Genomic DNA, 19,304 nt, shown 5'->3' with positions numbered 1-19,304 from the left:
GCCACTGCAATATTTAAAGCATCACAACCTATTGCCTGACTAAAGCCCAGCACCACCAAACACAGTAAGTACTGATTTATAATGGAAATCCAGTTACACTAGAAATTAAATACCATCTTATCTAGCTTAATCACTTATTACTAACCTCAGAATTGGCTTTTTCAAGATTTTTTATTACTCCACTGAGAATCTTTGTGGCTGTTATAACTTCTTTTTTCCCTAAGTTTTCTGAATTTGATGTCAGAACCACAACTTGACTTGCTGCTTCTGTAGAATCTGCTGAGTTATTGAGAGCTTCCTGTGTGAAAAGAAACAAAAACTAAACATAAAATTCAGGAATAAAATAAATTAACAATTTAAATAAAATGCAAAATGCTGTCACGTTTCAAGTCTAATCTTTATCAGAACTGTAATGTCATGGTGTCATTGTCCCTTTGTAGCTGAGAGATTGATTATTAGACCACAAGACCAAGAGACATCGAATCAGAATTAAGCTGTTTGGACCATTGAGTCTGCTCTGCCATTCAATCATGGCTGATTTATATTTCTTCTCAACCCCATTTCCTGCCTTTTCATACCTTACTAACCTACCTTACTTTGACAGCCTTACTAATCAAACTGCACTTTGAATTGACCCACTGACCTGGCCTCCACAATTGGAAGTGGTTATGACTTCCACAGATTCACCACCCTTCGGTAAAAAAAAATTCTCCTCATCTGCTTTAAAGAGACGTCCATCAATTCTGAGGCTGTGCCCTCTGATTCTGGATATCCCAGTATTGGAAACATCCTCTCCACATCCACACTATGTAGCCCTTTGAATATAGAGTCATAGAGAAGTACAACACAGTAACAGGCCCTTTGGCCAATGTAGTTCATGATGAAGCCACTTAAACTGTCTACTCTCATCAACCTACACTGGCACCATAGCTCTCCATACCCCTACTATCCATCTACCCATCCAAACTTTGTTTAAAAGCTGTAATTGAGCTCACATCTGTTGGCAGCTCATTCTATGCTGTTACAACTCTCTGAGTGAAGAAGTTTCCCCTCATGTTCCCCTCCTCTTGAGAGGAGATGTTGATCTCTTCTCAATCTTCTACGTTTTAAGGAATAAAGTCCTAATCTATTCAATCTTTCCTTACAACTCAGGTCCTCCAGACCTGACAACATCCTTGCAAATCTTCTCTGTATACTTTTGATCCTATTTACATCTTTCCTGTAGGAAGGTGACAAAAACTGCTTTTTTTAATGACCCTATTTACCTGTGACACCACTTTTAATGATTTATGGACCTGTATTCCCAGATCCTTTTGTTCTGTCACACTCCTCAGTGCCCTATCGTTCTCCGTATAAGACCTACCCTGATTTGTCCTACTGAAGTAATATCTCACAGTTGTCTGCATTAAATTCCAACTGCCATTTGTCAGCCCATTTTTCCAGTTGATGCAGATCTTTCTGCAAGCCATGACAGCCGTCCTCACTCTTCATTATCACCTTTCTTGGTGTCATCCCCAAACTTGCTGATCCAGTTAACCACATTACCATCCAGATCATTCATATGGATGATAAACAACAGTCGACCCAGCACTGATCCCTGCGGCACACTATTAATCACAGGCCTCCAGTTGGAGAGGCAAACACTTACTACCACTCCCTGGTTTCTTCTACAAAGCCAATGTCTAATCCAATTTACTATCTTATCTTGAATGCCAAGCCACTGAAACTTCTTGACCAACCTCTCATGTAGGATCTTGTCAAATACCACACTCCCTTCAATACCCCAGGGCCTGGGGTTCCACACTCCTTCAATACCCTAGGCCCTGAGGTTCCACACTCCCTTCAATACCCCAGACCCTGGGGTTCCACACTCCCTTCAGCACACATGGGCCTGATGTTCCACACTCCCTACAATACCCCAGACCCTGTGGTTCCACACTCCCTTCAGCACACATGGGCCTGAGGTTCCACACTCCTTACAATATCCCAGACCCTGGGGTTCCACACTCCCTTCAGCACACATGGGCCTGAGGTTCCACACTCCTTACAATATCCCAGACCCTGGGGTTCCACACTCCCTTCAGCACACATGGGCCTGAGGTTCCACACTCCCTTCAATACCCCAGCCCTGAGGTTCCACACTCCCTTCAATACCCCAGGCCCTGAGGTTCCACACTCCCTTCAGCACACATGGGCCTGAGGTTCCACACTCCCTACAATACCCCAGGCCCTGGGGTTCCACACTCCCTTCAGCACACATGGGCCTGAGGATACTCTCCTTTGACTCTCACTGGCCTCCTATTCATGCTGTTTTAAAACTCACTGGGTTCTATTTCCCATAGTACTTTTAAACTAATAGCTTTTATCTGGGATATTTATTATTCTACAATGTAACAGCTAAAATTTAATGCATTAAACATATAGTAGAGTATTGATTGGATTAACATCCAATATGCCTGAGCATTTGCCGGTTTGGAACCATGAAATTTGTGGATGTGCTGGGTTAACAGAGTTTTACCATAGCAGATTTTTACCTCTTTTTTTCCCTCTTTGCTGAATTGCCTATAATTCGAGAGCATATGTTTAAGATCATGAACAGCAAGTTTAAAGGGATCCTGAGAATAATTTACTGTTGACCAGAGAACATTTGAAATCTGGAATGCTGTTCTTGAGGGTTGTGGAGACAGGTACTTTCTCAGCATTTAAAACGTATGCAGACAATCACTTGGACTGTCATAGCGTATGTGGACTAAGTGATGGCAAATGGGAATAGTGTAGATAGGTATGATATTTGCATTGACATCATGGGAAGAAGCACCTGTTTCTATACCAAGTGACTCATTGACCAGTCCTCCTTAGTGTGATGCTCTGGTGCAAAGTATTCTGACTCCCCTCCTCTGCATGACAGGCCTCATAGATAAGGCGCGTGAATACAGGTGCCTTACCCACTAGTTCAGTGCCATCAGCAGTAGTCCCATTTTTTCTTGCTTAGATCCCCATAAACTTCCTTTAGTTCTTGGGCCACACACCCATACTTGGAGAAATTGCAGTAGCTATCAACTCACCGGCCAGCACAACTTTGGCATGTGGGAGAATATTAGAGAACCGAAGGCAGTCACCTTCTGCTGTGCTCAGTGGCTGAGTGGGAAGTCAGATTTAGCCTCTGGCTTCAATACTAGTAGCCCACTACTGCTGATGCAACAGGATCAAACAATAAGAGGTGACAGATCTGAACTTCTATATCTGTTTTTGTTCCTTTGAGATATGGCATTTATCCATAATATTTGCAATGTTTCAGAATGCCATTCACAATCAATTACACTCAAAGATTATTATACACCGAAAGCAATATCTAATAAGGAGTTTGAGGAGATTTGGTAGGTCACTAAACACTCTAGCACATTTCTACAGATATACTGTGGAGAGCATTCTGACTGGTTGCATCATTCGCTGGTATTGAGTCTCCAATGCACAAGTTTGAAAGAGGTCGCAGAGGACTGTAGACCCCACCATTTCCGTCACAGGCGCAGGTCTCCCTACCATTGACAATATCTTCAAAAGGCAGTGCCTCAAGAAGACAGCATCTATCATTAAGTACTCTCACCATCTGGGACATGCACTCTTGTAATTTATAGATTTTTATGCTTTTGCACTGTACTGTTGCCACTAAACTACAAATTCCACATCCCATGTCATGGTAATAACCCTTATCCTGATTCTGAGGTCAGAAAGGAAAACAGGTAATGTCAAAACAATTGCTCACTAGCACAGTGTGACAAAAAAAATTACTTGTGGTTGAAAGGAAAAGCCATAATATTTTTCCAGAACTTGCAGTGAATTTCCAGTGGTCAAGCAATGCTTCATAACTTGTATGAAGAGGAATTTTTGCACCTTAAGGGAAGGAATGTATTCAGCTTCTGGTAATATGGGCTGAATTCGCAGAAGTGAAATGTCAAAAACTGTATTTTTTCCTGTGTTTCCAAATATGACTAAAATAGGGATGGGCACTTTACCTCCACATCCATTCTGTATGAAGACTGGAGAAGCCTCCTTGACTGCCAAGATGCAGCATCATTACAATATGTATCAGTTCACAAAATTGCCCAGTCACAAAATATGACTGCCGCAACTTTCCACAATCTGTTTTAGGTGAAGGCAAGGTTGTTTGAAATGGTCAAAGGTTGCCTCCAAATTGATAGTCATTCAGAAAATAGCAAATTTAACATCTCAAACCTCATACAAGGCACAAGGCTTTTAAAAACTTCTGGCTTTCATATGCTAACACATCATTTCATAATTAAATTTCTCTCCGCATTGAGGTGAATACTATTAAGACCAAGATATAACATAATCTCCGTATATCATGTCAATGCCTCCAATTCTAAAGTTAGGAAGGAGAAGACCTGATCACTGCAGTGCAATTTCTCTGTCAGAACTTCCCCAAATACCCTTCATCATCACTTCCATTCTTGAAAAATGTTACAAAGAATCTTTAGATAGAAACAGACTATTAAGTCCAATTGTCTAGACCATTGTCATATTTCATCACACCATTCACAGGAGATGGTATGTTATTTATATTATATATACTGATATAAATTGTCATCATTCAAGTTCATTAATTGTTTATAGTTGATATTTTCACTTACCAATACACCATCCAGAGTCTGAGAACAGTTAGTCAGAATTGGGTATGTAAGATTTAATCTGCCGTTCCTTAAAATACATCGTCGAGTTGCAAGATTTACTCCAGCTAATGAAAGTGAAAATTTATAAATTGACTGTTTTAAACATGTTTTAATTAGAATGAGAGAGTCATAGAATGTTACAACACAGAAACAGGCCACTCAACCCATCTAGTCCATGACAAACTGTTATTCTGCCTGGTCCCATTGACTTGTACCTAGACCATAGCCCTCCATAACCCTCCAATCTATGTACTCATCCAAACCTCTATTAAATGTTGCAATAAAACTCACATCCACCACTTCCACAGGCAGCTCATTCCATATTTGCTCCATCCTCTGAGTGAAGAAGTTTCTTTTCATTTCCACTTAAATACTGAACCTTTCACCTTTAATCTACTGTAAAACCTATAGGTCCAGTCTCACCCAAACTCACTGGAAAAAGACTACCTATACCCCTCAAAATTCTGTTACCTCTATCAAATCTCCCCTCATTCCCCTGTGCTCCAGGGAGTAACATCTTAACCTATTCAGCCTTTCTCTCTAACTCATGCCCTCAAGTCCTGGCACATCCTTGTACATTTCCTGGTACTCTTTCAATCTTATTGATACCCTTCCTTTAGGTACAGTAGGAGACAAAACGGCAAACAAATTTGGCTTCACCAATATCTTATACAATATCAACATAAAATCCCAACTCCTGCACGCAATACTCTGAATTATGAAGGCCAATGTGCCAAAAACAAAACAATTATGATTTAACCATTTGACAGTATGGCTAGAACAATTAATGAAGATGGTGAACACTACTTTTTCTTGTTCTCCGTCTCCCTTAAAAGAATGTAAATATCTCCAAAGATTGCAGGATCAATTTTGGACAAAATATGTTGTAACAAAACATATTGGTGAAGGCGGAGCAGTGGATGTGGGGGTAAGTCATTGGATCAGCTTCCCCATCGTCAGCTCATCCAGAAAATCATGAGGCATGGGATCTATGGAAGTTTGGCTGCATGGATTCAGAGTTGGCTAGCCCACAGAGAGTGGTGTAAATGAACCATATTCTGCCTAAGGTTAGTGACAAGTGGCACCCACGGGGATTGTTCTGGGACCCCTGCTGTTTGTGATTTTTATAAATTACTTAGTTGAGGAAGTAAAGGGTGGGTTAATACATTGGTGGATGACACAAAGGTTGCAGGTGTGAAGGGTTGTGTAGAACATTGTTGCAGATTGCAGTGAGATACAGACAGGACACAGAATTAGATGGAGAAGTGGTAGATGGAATTCAATCCAGAAAAGTGTAAAGTCACACATTTGGAAAATTGAACTTGAAGGCTAAGTCAAGATTGATGTAAGGAATGTGGAGGAACAGAGGGATAGAACATATACAGTACTGAACAGTACAGGCCCATTGGCCATTTTCCCTATGCCAAGGTCAATCTAACCCTTCCCTCCTACATAATCCTCCATTTTTATTTCATTCATGTGCCTAATTAAGAGCCTCTTAAATGTCCCTAAAGATCTGTCTCTACCACTGTGACTAACAGTGTGTTCCATGTACCTACCACTTGCTGTGTGAAAAACCTACCTCTAACATCCCTCCCATGCCTTCCTTCAAACCTTAAAGGTATGCTTGTATCAGCCATTTCAACCCTTGGAAAAAGTCTTGGCTATCCACTCTATTCCTCTTATCATCTTGTACACCTTAATCAAGCCATGTCACATCCTCTTTTTCTACGAGAAAAGCTCTAGTCACTTAACCTTTCCTCATAAGGCATGCTCTTTAACCCAGGCAGCACCCTGGTAAATCTCCTCTGCATCCTTTCTAAAGCTTCCACATTCTTCCTAAAATGTGAGAAAGCTGAACATAATACTCCAAGTGTGCCTAACCAGTATTTTACAGAACTGTAACATTACCTTGTGACTCTCGAACTCAATCCCTGAATAATGACACATCGTACGTCTTCTAAACCACCCTGTCCATTTGTGCTGCAACGTTGAGGGATCTATAGTTTATTGAGGGATCTATAGATCTATTGTTTAACGTGTACTTGACAAACAGATAAATAGAGGGATAGCTTAAGCGAAGCGGCCTGTGAAAAACGACCAGTGAGTGAGTGGGCCAGCGGAGGAGTGGAGCTTTGAGGTTTTGACTCGAGAGGCTTCGACGAGAAGACGCGGAGGACAAGCTTGCTCACAGTTAGTCTTTACAATGTCTCCTGAGATGGTGATGTCCCTCTCATGTGAGATGTGGCAGTCTTGGGGGAACTCCCCTCTCCCGCAGAGTCACATCTGCCAGAAGTGCATACGGCTGGGTGATTTGGAAGACTGTGTAAGGAAGCTGAAGCAGCACCTGGATGACCTTCGACTCATAAGGGAGAATGAGGCAGTGATAGATGAGAGCTACAGGGAGGTAGTCACACCTAGGCTGTCAGAAGCAGGTCGTTGGGTGACAGTCAGAGGGGGGAAAGTGAAGGTGAGCAGACAGGTAGTGCAGAGCACCCCTGTAGCCATTCCCCTGAATAATAAGTTTACCATCCTGGATACTGTCAGCGGGGACGACCGACCAGGTGTGAGCCACGGTGGCAGGGCCTCCAGCACTGAGTCTGACTCTGTGCTGCAGAAGGGAGGGACGGAGAAGAGGAGAGCTGTCGTCATTGGAGACTCTGTAGTCAGGGGAGCAGACAGGAGATTTTGTGGGCGTGAGAAGGACACCCGCATGGTTTGTTGCCTCCGGGTGCCAGGGTCCGGGATGTCTCTGACCGGGTGCACGACATCCTGCTACGAGAGGGAAAGCAACCAGAAGTCGTAATACATGTTGGGACCAACGACATAGGCAGGAAGGGGGATGAGGTCCTGAAGTGTGAGTTTCGGGAACTAGGCAGAAGGCTGAAGAACAGGACCTCAAGGGTGGCGTTCTCAGGATTGCTGCCAGTGCTACGTGACAGTGATGGTAAGAATTGGAGGAGATGGCAGTTGAATGCGTGGCTGAGGAGTTGGTGCAGGGGGCAGGGTTTTGGATTTTTGGATCATTGGGATCTCTTCTGGGGAAGGTGGGACCTGTACAGATTGGATGGGTTGCACCTGAACTCGAGGGGGAGCAATATCCTTGCAGGTAGGTTTGCTGGCATGGTTCGGGAGGATTTAAACCAATTTGCAAGGGGGATGGGACCCGGAGCGATAGAGCAGTGAAAGAAGTGCATGGAGTAAAGCCAGACCTAACATATAGAGAGGCTTTGAGGAAAGAGAAGCAGAATAAACGGTGTAAAGACAGTAAGGTAGAAGGGCTGAAATGTGTGTACTTCAATGCAAGAAGCATCAGGAACGAAGGTGATGAACTGAAAGCTTGGATACATACATGGAATTATGATGTAGTGGCCATTACAGAGACTTGGCTGGCACAAGGGCAGGAATAGATTCTCAATATTCCTGGATTCAGTGCTTTAAAAGGGATGGGGGTGGGGAAGGGGAGGAGGGGTGGCATTACTGGTCAGGGATACTATTACAGCTACAGAAAGGGTGGGTAATGTAGCAGGATCCTCTTTTGAGTCAGTATGGGTGGAAGTCAGGAACAGGAAGGGAGCAGTTACTCTATTGGGGGTATTCTATAGGCCCCCTGGTAGCAGCAGAGATACAAAGGAGCAGATTGGGAGGCAGATTTTGGAAAGGTGCAAAAATAATAGGGTTGTTATCATGGGTGACTTTAACTTCCCTAATATTGATTGGCACCTGATTAGTTCCAAGGGTTACATGGGGCAGAGTTTGCTAAGTATGTCCAGGACGGATTCCTGTCACAGTATGTGGACAGGCCGACTAGGGAGAATGCCATACTAGATCTAGTACTAGGTAATGAACTGGGTCAGGTCACAGATCTCTCAGTGAGTGAGCATCTGGGGGACAGTGACCACTGCTCCCTGGTCTTTATAATTATCATGGAAAATGATAGAATCAGAGAGGACAGGAAGATTTTTAATTGGGGAAGGGCAAATTATGAGGCTATAAGGCTAGAACTTGCGGGTGTGAATTGGGATGATGTTTTTGCAGGGAAACGTACTATGGACGTGCGGTCGATGTTTAGAGATCTCTTACAGGATGTAAGGGATAAATTTGTCCCGGTGAGGAAGATTAAAGAATAGTAGGGTGAAGGAACCATGGGTGACAAGTGAGGTGGAAAATCTAGTCAGGAGGAAGAAGGCAGCATACATGAGGTTTAGGAAACAGGGATCAGATGGGTCTATTGAGGAATATAGGGAAGCAAGAAAGGAGCTTAAGAAGGGGCTGAGGAGAGCAAGAAAGGGGCATGAGAAGGCCTTGGCGAGTAGGGTAAAGGAAAATCCCAAGGCATTCTTCAATTATGTGAAGAAAAAAAGGATGACAGGAGTGAAGGTAGGACTGATTAGAGATAAAGGTGGGAAGGTGTGCCTGGAGGCTGTGGAAGTGAGGGAGGTCTTCAATGAATACTTCTCTTCGGTATTCACCAATGAGAGGGAACTTGATGGTGGTGAGGACAATATGAGTGAGGTTGATGTTCTGGAGCATGTTGATAGTAATGGAGAGGAGGTGTTGGAGTTGTTAAAATACATTAGGATGGATAAGTCCCCGGGGCCTGATGGAATATTCCCCAGGCTGCTCCATGAGGAGGGGGAAGAGATTTCTGAGCCTCTGGCTAGGATCTTTATGTCCTCGTTGTCCACGGAAATGGTACCGGAGGATCGGAGGGAGGCGAATGTTGTCCCCTTGTTCAAAAAAGGTAGTAGGGATAGTCTGGGTAATTATAGACCAGTGAGCCTTACGTCAGTGGTGGGAAAGCTGATGGAAAAGATTCTTAGAGGTAGGATCTCTGGGCATTTAAAGAATCATGGTCTGATCAGGGACAGTCAGCATGGCTTTATGAAGGGCAGATCATGTCTAACAAGCCTGATAGAGTTCTTTGAGGAGGTGACCAGGCATATAGATGAGGGTAGTGCAGTGGATGTGATCTTTATGGATTTTAGTAAGGCATTTGACAAGGTTCCACACGGTAGGCTTATTCAGAAAGTCAGAAGGCATGGGATCCAGGGAAGTTTGGCCAGGTGGATTCAGAATTGGCTTGCCTGCAGAAAGCAGAGGGTCGTGGTGGAGGGAGTACATTCAGATTGGAGGATTGTGACAAGTGGTGTCCCACAAGGATCTGTTCTGGGACCCCTACTTTTCGTAATTTTTATTAACGACCTGGATGTAGGGGTAGAAGGGTGGGTTGGCAAGTTTGACACAAAGGTTGGTGGTGTTGTAGATAGTGTAGAGGATTGTCAAAGATTGCAGAGAGACATTGATAGGATGCAGAAGTGGGCAAAGAAGTGGCAGTTGGAGTTCAACCCGGAGAAGTGTGAGGTGGTACACTTTGGAAGGACAAACTCCAAGGCAGAGTACAAAGTAAATGGCAGGATACTTGGTAGTGTGAAGGAGCAGAGGGATCTGGGGGTACCTGTCCACAGATCCCTGAAAGTTGCCTCACAGGTGGATCGGGTAGTTAAGAAAGCTTGTGGGGTGTTGGCTTTCATAAGTCAAGGGATAGAGTTTAAGAGTCACGATGTAATGATGCAGCTCTATAAAATTCTGGTTAGGCCACACTTGGAGTACTGTGTCCAGTTCTGGTCACCTCACTATAGGAAGGATGTGGAAGCATTGGAAAGGGTACAGAGGAGATTTACCAAGATGCTGCCTGGTTTAGAGAGTATGCATTATGATCAGAGATTAAGGGAGCTAGGTCTTTACTCTTTGGAGAGAAGGAGGATGAGAGGAGACATGATAGAGGTGTACAAGATAATAAGAGGAATAGATAGAGTGGATAGCCAGCGCCTCTTCCCCAGGGCATCACTGCTCAATACAAGAGGACATGGCTTTAAGGTATGGGGTGGGAAGTTCAAGGGGGATATTAGAGGAAGGTTTTTTACTCAGAGAGTGGTTGGTGCATGGAATGCACTGCCTGAGTCAGTGGTGGAGGCAGATACATTAGTGAAGTTTAAGAGACTACTAGACAGGTATACGGAGGAATTTAAGGTGGGGGCTTATATGGGAGGCAGGGTTTGAGGGTCGGCACAACATTGTGGGCCGAAGGGCCTGTACTGTGCTGTACTATTCTATGTTCTATGTTCTATTTTGCACTCCAGTAAGTACATGATACTTCACAAATCAACCAACTGATTCCAATGGCATGGAAACCACGATGATTGGAGCTGATGGATTTGTTGCAGCCTTCATCTGCCTTCACAGCCGTTGAGTTCGAAGTAACTTCGTCCGCCTGTTCCACCGGTGAGGTCTTGGTTGGATTGTTCTTTGTCAGGGACCTCACCCTCGACCTTACCACCTTGGGTGACCCTACCAGAAGCATAGCTCCAGACAGCATCGCTCTCGGGATCTCAGGACCACACAAGCCTCTCCACCATGACAAGGTGACAATCCTTGGAGAAGGTCCGTTAAGTGTCGTTGTATTACACTATAGGTTCGTTAAGTGTTTGTTAATAGTCTCTGGATTCTTTCTTAGCCTCAGGCACTAGTAGCATGAGAATAAAAGACCAAAGAATGTATCTGTCTCTGCAGGTCTCTCAATGCTTGAGGATTGAATCCCTATTTAATGAGGCATCTCTCGCTCAGTTCTTGGGAACCTAGACCAAGGATTGTGATCAACAGGTGCCTGGGACTGATCCAGGTTGATTTCATGAGTTGGAATTCAGAGTTCCTCTGACAGTGGCCACAATCAAGTAGCAGCTGAGAATTGTGAGCCCTGAAAGCTTTACTGAAATCTTTGTAACTTTACCACAACTTCCGGCAAGACGGCAGTGTGACTGGTCACAGTGGCTTCCAGAGAGTCAACAAAAGGTGCTATGGAAGTGTACTTCGAATGATCACAAGATCTTGTTATACATTAAAAACTTAAAGTACTGCAAGACTATGCCATCTGCAAGATGCTCGCTTGAAGGAGCTGTGCAACGTGCTGTTGCCTGAATTGAAGGAGGCTGACAGTCAAATAGCGAGTGGCCGTCATGGTCGCTTCTCTTGTGATTGCAAGTTCCTTGTGGATGTTGTTAATCTGGTACGCCACAAGTCTGATTCACTGATTTATTGGATGAGAGCAGGAGTGGATGGCGGGGGAGCTCCCTGGCGTAACGCTCAGCAAGGACTAGGCCTGAAGCCACGGTGTCGCCTGTTTGCAGCTGCCGAAATGAGGAGACGAAGCCATTGTGCTTCACCGGGGGCGGTGTGGCACGGCATTCAGATTGGAGTCAGTGCTGCTCTCCTAGGGTTTCACTCGGCAGAAGACAAGCTCTGTTGTGGTTGACTGCAGACTTCTTGGCAGCACTCAATCGACTCGGGCCTCAGGCTGCAGGGTTGCTTGCTTTACAGCTGCTCAGGGAGAGGCGTCCGAGCTGTCGTGTTCTACCAGGGTGGTGTAGCACAGTCGTGGTCGACTGAAAATTTCAATTGGACTGAGGGATCTGGATTATACACCGTACATATATATTTGACTGGTTGTATTTTTACTAACACTCTATATCTCCCTCTATATGTGAGCACTGGGCCTCTAAGCTGCAGTATCACCTGTTGAGAAATGATCTCGGTGGGCTGGGAGCTCTGGAATATATACATGCATATTCTGTGGTATTGAATTTTTATTAATATTCTACAGTATATGTCTTGTATATGCGAAGACTGGGCCTCAAAGCCACGGTATCACCAAATGGGTTGACATATAATATTGGTGGGCTGGGGGTTCTGGACTCTACATGCATATTCTGTGTCGTTGTATTTTACTGGTATTCTATATGGGTTTGTTGACTTGTGGTGCAAAGGCTGAACATCTTGCCATGGTGTCACAGGGGTGGGGTGGGGGTGGACTGTCAGGACTCTGTTATTCAGTGAATGTGTTCTTGTGTGTGACTTAGTAATGTGTTTTAGTACCTTGATCCCATAGTGACGCTGTCTCATTTGGCTCTATTCATGTATGGTTGAATGACAATTAAACTTCAATTGAATCGAATTACTAGCATTTTGTGTGTTTATTTGTGCTTTCTGTTTTATGATAATAAATTCAGCTTAAGTTACTTTGTTGTGCCTTTACACTTATTACCACAGTTTCTGGGTGCTCAAATTGGTTTGGGTCTTTTGGGTCTGATCAATACAATTGATAGTCCTCTCTTCCTTTCCCATTCTATTCCAGTACCTCATTCACCAATTTGCTTTAATTTCCAATTCTGATTCACAGTCCCTTTCCCACCCACCAAATACATGGGCTTACTCTTTTCCAATTTTCCTCTCCCCTCATCCCTTCCAGAGACAGGTCCTCAATGATATTTTTTCTTGTAGTTTCACTTGATTAAAACTTGTCTCATACACAATCACATCAAAAATCGGTTGCAAAGATCAGGGCACAGTATGTTGATCCGCAGAGTAACAAGCTCAAATTCGGCTCAGAGTCTCAGGCTCGAAGTAAGGGATTAGGCATTGAGAAGGGAAATGAAAACAAATTTCACCTTGCGCTTGCAGAGGTTTTATAGTCTTTGAAGTTCTCTATTTAAGAGGGCTGTAGAAGATCAAGAGAGAGATAGATACATTTTTAATCAAAGGATACAGGGACAATGTAGAAAAGTGGTATTGGTATAAGACATTAGCTATATGACTCAAAAACTTCTTTAGATGTACCGTGGAGAGCATTCGGAAAGGCTGCATCACTGTCTGATATGGGGGTGGGGGCAGGGGTGGCTACTGCACAGGACCAAAAGAAGCTGCAGAGGATTGTAAATTTAGTTGGCTCCATCTTGGGTACTGGCCTACGAAGTACCCGGGACATCTTCAGGGAGCAGTGTCTCAGAAAGGCAGCATCCATTATTAAGGACCTCCAGCACCCAGGGCATGCCCTTTTCTCACTGTTACCATCAGGTAGGAGATACAGAAGCCTGAAGGCACACATTCAGCAATTCGGGAACAGCTTCTTCCCCTCTGCCATCCGATTCCTAAATGGACATTGAACTCATGAACCCTAGCTCACTTTTTAAATATATATTATTTCTGGTTTTTTGTACGTATTATTTCTTCTTCTATATTATGTATTGCATTGAACAGCTGATGCTAAGTTAACTAATTTCACGACATATGCTGGTGATAATAAACTGATTCTGATTCTGATTATAGAATGACAAAACAGGCAAAAGGGACCAAATATCCTTTTCTGCTTTTGCATCTTCTCAAAATGTTTTCTATAAATATGGCCAAGGATGACAAACTCTGATTATTTGCAAGGACTGTTTTTAATTAGCTTTGTTGCAATCAAATAAAACTAACCAACACAGCAACAGGAAGGAAAAATTCAATTTACTTACCATTAGCAGTGCTGGAGTTACAGAGCTGTTTTGAATAACCAATGGAACCCAGATAAATTTCCTCAAAGGTAATGGTTTGGCCTTTAACTTCCATCGAAGAATTTCCGCAGACAGCCGCTGTAAAGGAAAAATAACTTTTTCAGGAAAATACTCTACAATGTGAAACCTCTCCTTTTCCTGTTTGTTTCTTTCTCTTGAGAGTTCTCTTTCCCACTGGGGTTGACTCTCTGGGCATCAGCGACTCTCCAATTGTGAATGTTATGTGACACGTCTGACCCAGGTGTGCTGAAACTCATTAAGTACCCTTATTACATTCCTAATTGGTGACCACAAAGTGGAGATCACATCACAATGCAACGTAATCTTGACCTTTGGAATCTGGCAATGTCTGCTAGGACAAAGGCGTACTGAAACTGCATTATTTACCATGACATACATTGCACATTTGGGTGAAGCACGCTAGGCTGAAATCTGCAGTGTGGCTGTTGGAAAACAAGAGATGTTGAATGGTTGGATGTGTAGAATATGACAGTCATTTAGAAGCCATCTCCAGTCGGCTGCCTTTCACATGCAACCTCAATATGACAGATGAGCAAAATAGGGCTACAAAACAAACAAGCTGGTAGCTGATAGTGATGCCAGCATGAATTTGGAAGTCTTACTGGGAGCCCACTGGTTTCCTAGGCTTCCTGGAACTAGATCATGAAATCCAGGTTACTAAAGGTGGGGTGGGTGGGAGTGGAGCGGGTGTGAATGAATAATAGACAGCCAGACCTATTAATGTGGTGCAACTTCACAGATGGAACTCTTTCAAAGGTTTTTTCCACTGTATTTGTGTGAAAGGATTTCTTAAGCATTGCTGGAGTGAGGTTTATAAATGTTGTAACTCACTTATTTTACTATGGAGGTGACAAGATGGAATATACACATTTCAATGGCTGAAGCAGAATGGTAGGTATTTATCCTGCCAGACCTTGGACTGCAGTCATCCTTTTAAGGGAAAGACATGGAATGCAGAGATGCAAGCCACATATAGACTCAACAAGATTCAAATTTACAGTATGCCTTGAGAAAATAGCAGGAAGGAACAAAATAAAGAGGACACAAAATAGCAAACAGAATAACAATTAAATAGGGAAATGCTCACAAGAACCGAGAAAGAAATTTACAGAAAGGATGCTATTTCTTCAAACGTTAGCTATGTGTGAAAGTCCTTTTCAGTTACATTATTAAATTCCTTGAAAAAGTATAATTGTTTGAATAAAAGCTGCCAATTGAACTTAATTATTGGTAAAAAAAAAGTGGAAATCAATTTCAGGGAAAGAATTATTATTCAATATCTTGTAGAGAAGAAAAACTAATATACTTACATTCATTGCAATATTCTCCGTGGTATTCATTTGTGCAGATACAACTGCATTCATTCCCATTCGTTATGCAGATTCCATCATGCTTACAGAACTTGGGACTACATGAACAACTTGTTGTTGGAGTTGAGGTTGTTGTTGTAGTTGAGGTTGTCATTGGAGTTGAGGTTGTTGTTGTAGTTGAGGTTGTCATTGGAGTTGAGGTTATCGTTGGAGTTGAGGTTGTCATTGGAGTTGAGGTTGTCATTGGAGTTGAGGTTGTCATTGGAGTTGAGGTTGTTGTTGGAGTTGAGGTTGTTGTTGGAGTTGAGTTTGCTATTGGAGTTGAGTTTGTTGTTGTAGTTGAGTTTGCCATTGGAGTTGAGCTTGCTGTTGGAGTTGAGTTTGTTGTTGGAGTTGAGTTTGCCGTTGGAGTTGAGTTTGCTGTTGGAGTTGAGTTTGTTGTTGTAGTTGAGGTTGTCGTTGGAGTTGAGTTTGCTGTTGTAGTTGAGTTTGTCGTTGGAGTTGAGGTTGTTGTTGGAGTTGAGTTTCTTGTTGTAGTTGAGTTTGTTGTTGTAGTTGAGTTTGCCGTTGGAGTTGAGTTTGCCGTTGGAGTTGAGTTTGTTGTTGTAGTTGAGTTTGCCGTTGGAGTTGAGTTTGCCGTTGGAGTTGAGTTTGTTGTTGTAGTTGAGTTTGCCGTTGGAGTTGAGTTTGCCGTTGGAGTTGAGTTTGCTGTTGGAGTTGAGTTTGCCGTTGGAGTTGAGTTTGTTGTTGTAGTTGAGTTTGCTGTTGGAGTTGAGTTTGTTGTTGTAGTTGAGTTTGCTGTTGGAGTTGAGTTTGTTGTTGTAGTTGAGTTTGCTGTTGTAGTTGAGTTTGCTGTTGTAGTTGAGTTTGCCGTTGGAGTTGAGGTTGTTGTTATAGTTGAGTTTGCTGTTGGAGTTGAGTTTGTTGTTGGAGTTGAGTTTGCCGTTGGATTTGAGTTTGCTGTTGGAGTTGAGTTTGTTGTTGTAGTTGAGTTTGCTGTTGGAGTTGAGGTTGTTGTTGGAGTTGAGGTTCTTAGAATCCTGGTTGTTGGTGGAATTAGGCTTGTTGTTGTAGATGAGATAGTTGAGCTAGTCTTTGTTGGTGTTGACGTAGTATCTAATAGCAAAAATATTGTTTAAAAAATAATCATAAGCACATATGAGTATACTGCATAATGGGAAACTATGCCAGAAACATCATTCTCTTCTCTGCAGCTGAAACTAACCACCATCACTTCATCATTCTGTGCAAATCACATAGCATAAATTATAATTAAAATTATTAATACCCAAATAACAATAAATTACTTAAGGCAAACAATTTCTCTGTGCAATTAGTAGAGAAAAAATATCTTTGCTGAGAAGATTAAATGTAGAATGAATTTAGATGGAGATAAGATTTAGCAAAGGGACAAAGTCAATGGTGAGAACAATGTATAGGCCCATACGTAGTAGTTACATTTTAAGACAGTGTATAAACAAAGAAAATTGGCCTTGCAAGATATGTACTCCAATAAATATGGGGACTCCAACCATAAAGATTCAACGTACAAAATTAGCAAAGGTATTCCTGACTACAGCTTCATGTGGTGCAATTGGGAAAGTGCATAGTAAAACAACTAATTTTATATCCTGCAGTGTGTAATAAAACAGGATTAATTAACTATTTTACAGTAAATAATTCTCTAGTGAAGAGGTATCATAACATGATGGAGGAGAATACTTTTGTCTGCAACTTGGTCTTCAAATTAAATAAAGAAAATAACAAAGGAATGAAGGCAGAGCTGACTAAAGTGGAGTAAGATTGCTTTAAAGCTAAGGTGGTGGGTAAGCAATGATGGATATTTGAAGGAATACTGCATAATTTTCAACAAAGAATCACTACTAACCAACTTTATCCTATATTTCAGCATTAGGTTGACAGTCGTGCAAGTCCAAAGTTCAGAGTAAATTCATTATCAAAGCAGTAGTAATGGCACAATCACACAAATTGAGTAAGGTGTTCTATTGAGATGTTGTCTACTGCAGCATCCTCAGGTGGCTGTAGAGGCCGATCTGAGTTTTACCAAAGTACTTACTGTAAATGGCACCGTTACATATATGACCTTAAGATTCATGTGCAGGCATACACAGAAAAACAGAGAAGCATAATAGAAACAATAGAAAACTACACCCATGCAAAGACTGACAAACAGCCAATGTGCAAAAAAAGACAAACTGTGCAAATAAAATAAATAAGTAATACTAAGTTTTACAGCGCTTGAAAGTCCATCCATTGGTTGTGGAATCAGTTCAGAGTTGAGGTGAGTGAAGTTATCCACACTGGTTCAGGAGCCTGATGGTTGTAGGGTAATGAGTATTCTTGAACATGATGGTGTGGGAACTAAAGCTCCTGTACCTCCAGCTTAATGGCAACAGTGCGAAGAAACCATGGCCTGCACAGTGGGGTCCTCGATGATAGATGCTGCTTTATTGTGGCAGTGCTCCGTGTAGATGTGCTCAATGGTGGGGAGGGCTTTGCCTGTGAAGGACTTGGCTGTATCTGCTAATTTTTATGGACTTTTCTGTTCTTGGACGTTAGTGTTTCTATACCAGGCTGTGAAGCAACCAGGTCACAGCTCTTTAAGTGCACAGCCAACTTCCATTTAGGTATGATGAGGGTTTCTTCCTTTCAGGCAGTGAGTTCAAAGGGTGGTTCCTCATAGCAATCATGGGAAATATTTAAAGAAAGATTATAATGAGAAATAAATACGCTACAAGAAGAATGTTCCATCCATAGTTAAATAAAAAGGATTGAAGTAAAGGATTGGAGGTAGGGCAGAAAATTAGGAAAGCATTACAAACCAACAAGGCTGCATGGCCAATAAAGGAGGTAAAACATACTTTGAGAATAAGTGAGCAAGTATAGAACCCAGCATTTAGTGCTCCTACTAGAATAAAGCAATTAAAGTAAAATTTAGTTCCTTGGAAGATCAAGTTGATTAAGTAATAAAGGAACCTAAGGTAAAGACTTTGAGCAAATATTTTCTAATCTCTCTTCACAATGCAAAGCATGAATGAACCCCAATGTCGAGGAAAGTAAGGAAGCTCAAGGGAAGGAGGGAGTTAAAATCATCACTCTGACGGAAGAAAAACTATGAGATAAGCAAATGAAATAAAAGGCTGCAAATCCCAGAACCTGATGACCTACATTAGGATTGTCAAAATATGGGTGAGAAAGAGGGGATGTGAATTGAAATGTAAAGAATTGCAGATGGTGAAAATCTGAAAAAAAAAGAAAACAAAGTGCTGGGATGAAATCTGAAATAAATTCACTAAGTGTTGTGAATCAGATAAAGTGCAGGAAATGCTCAACAAAAGAGTCAGCATCTGTGAAGGGAAACAAAGTTAATGCTTCAGATCAACAACCCTTGATCAGAAATTAGGAGGTAGTTGATGTGATGTTTAGAAATTTCCAACAGTCTAGAGAGTTTCTGGTGGATTGCTGCACCAATTCAAGGATGTAGTGTAATGGAAAACAAGAGACTATTCATTGGCTAGCCTAACCTCTGTCATGGTTAAACAGCTTAAATCACATTAAATTTCATACAGCAGGACTCCAAGAAAAGTATATCATTAGACAGTGTCTTCATAGTTTTATAGAAGCATGACCATGTTGAATTCTTTGAAGATTTAATTAGCAGGGCATATAATACAAAATCTATTAGGATTTTTTAAAAACGGTAGATAACGTAGCTAATAATAGATTCCCATAGAAAATTAGAGTTTGTTGTGGATAATATAAATGTACGGGTATAAATAAAAGTTATAGTGATCAAATTGTCATCTTCAGGCAGGCTATATCCCACTATAACAAGTGGGATTGAAGCATGGGCCTCAACAAAAATACAACAATTA

This window comes from Mobula birostris, chromosome 4 (assembly GCF_030028105.1).
Source record: "Mobula birostris isolate sMobBir1 chromosome 4, sMobBir1.hap1, whole genome shotgun sequence".
Classification (NCBI taxonomy): domain Eukaryota; kingdom Metazoa; phylum Chordata; class Chondrichthyes; order Myliobatiformes; family Myliobatidae; genus Mobula; species Mobula birostris.
Note: the sequence above shows the minus strand (reverse complement) of the source record.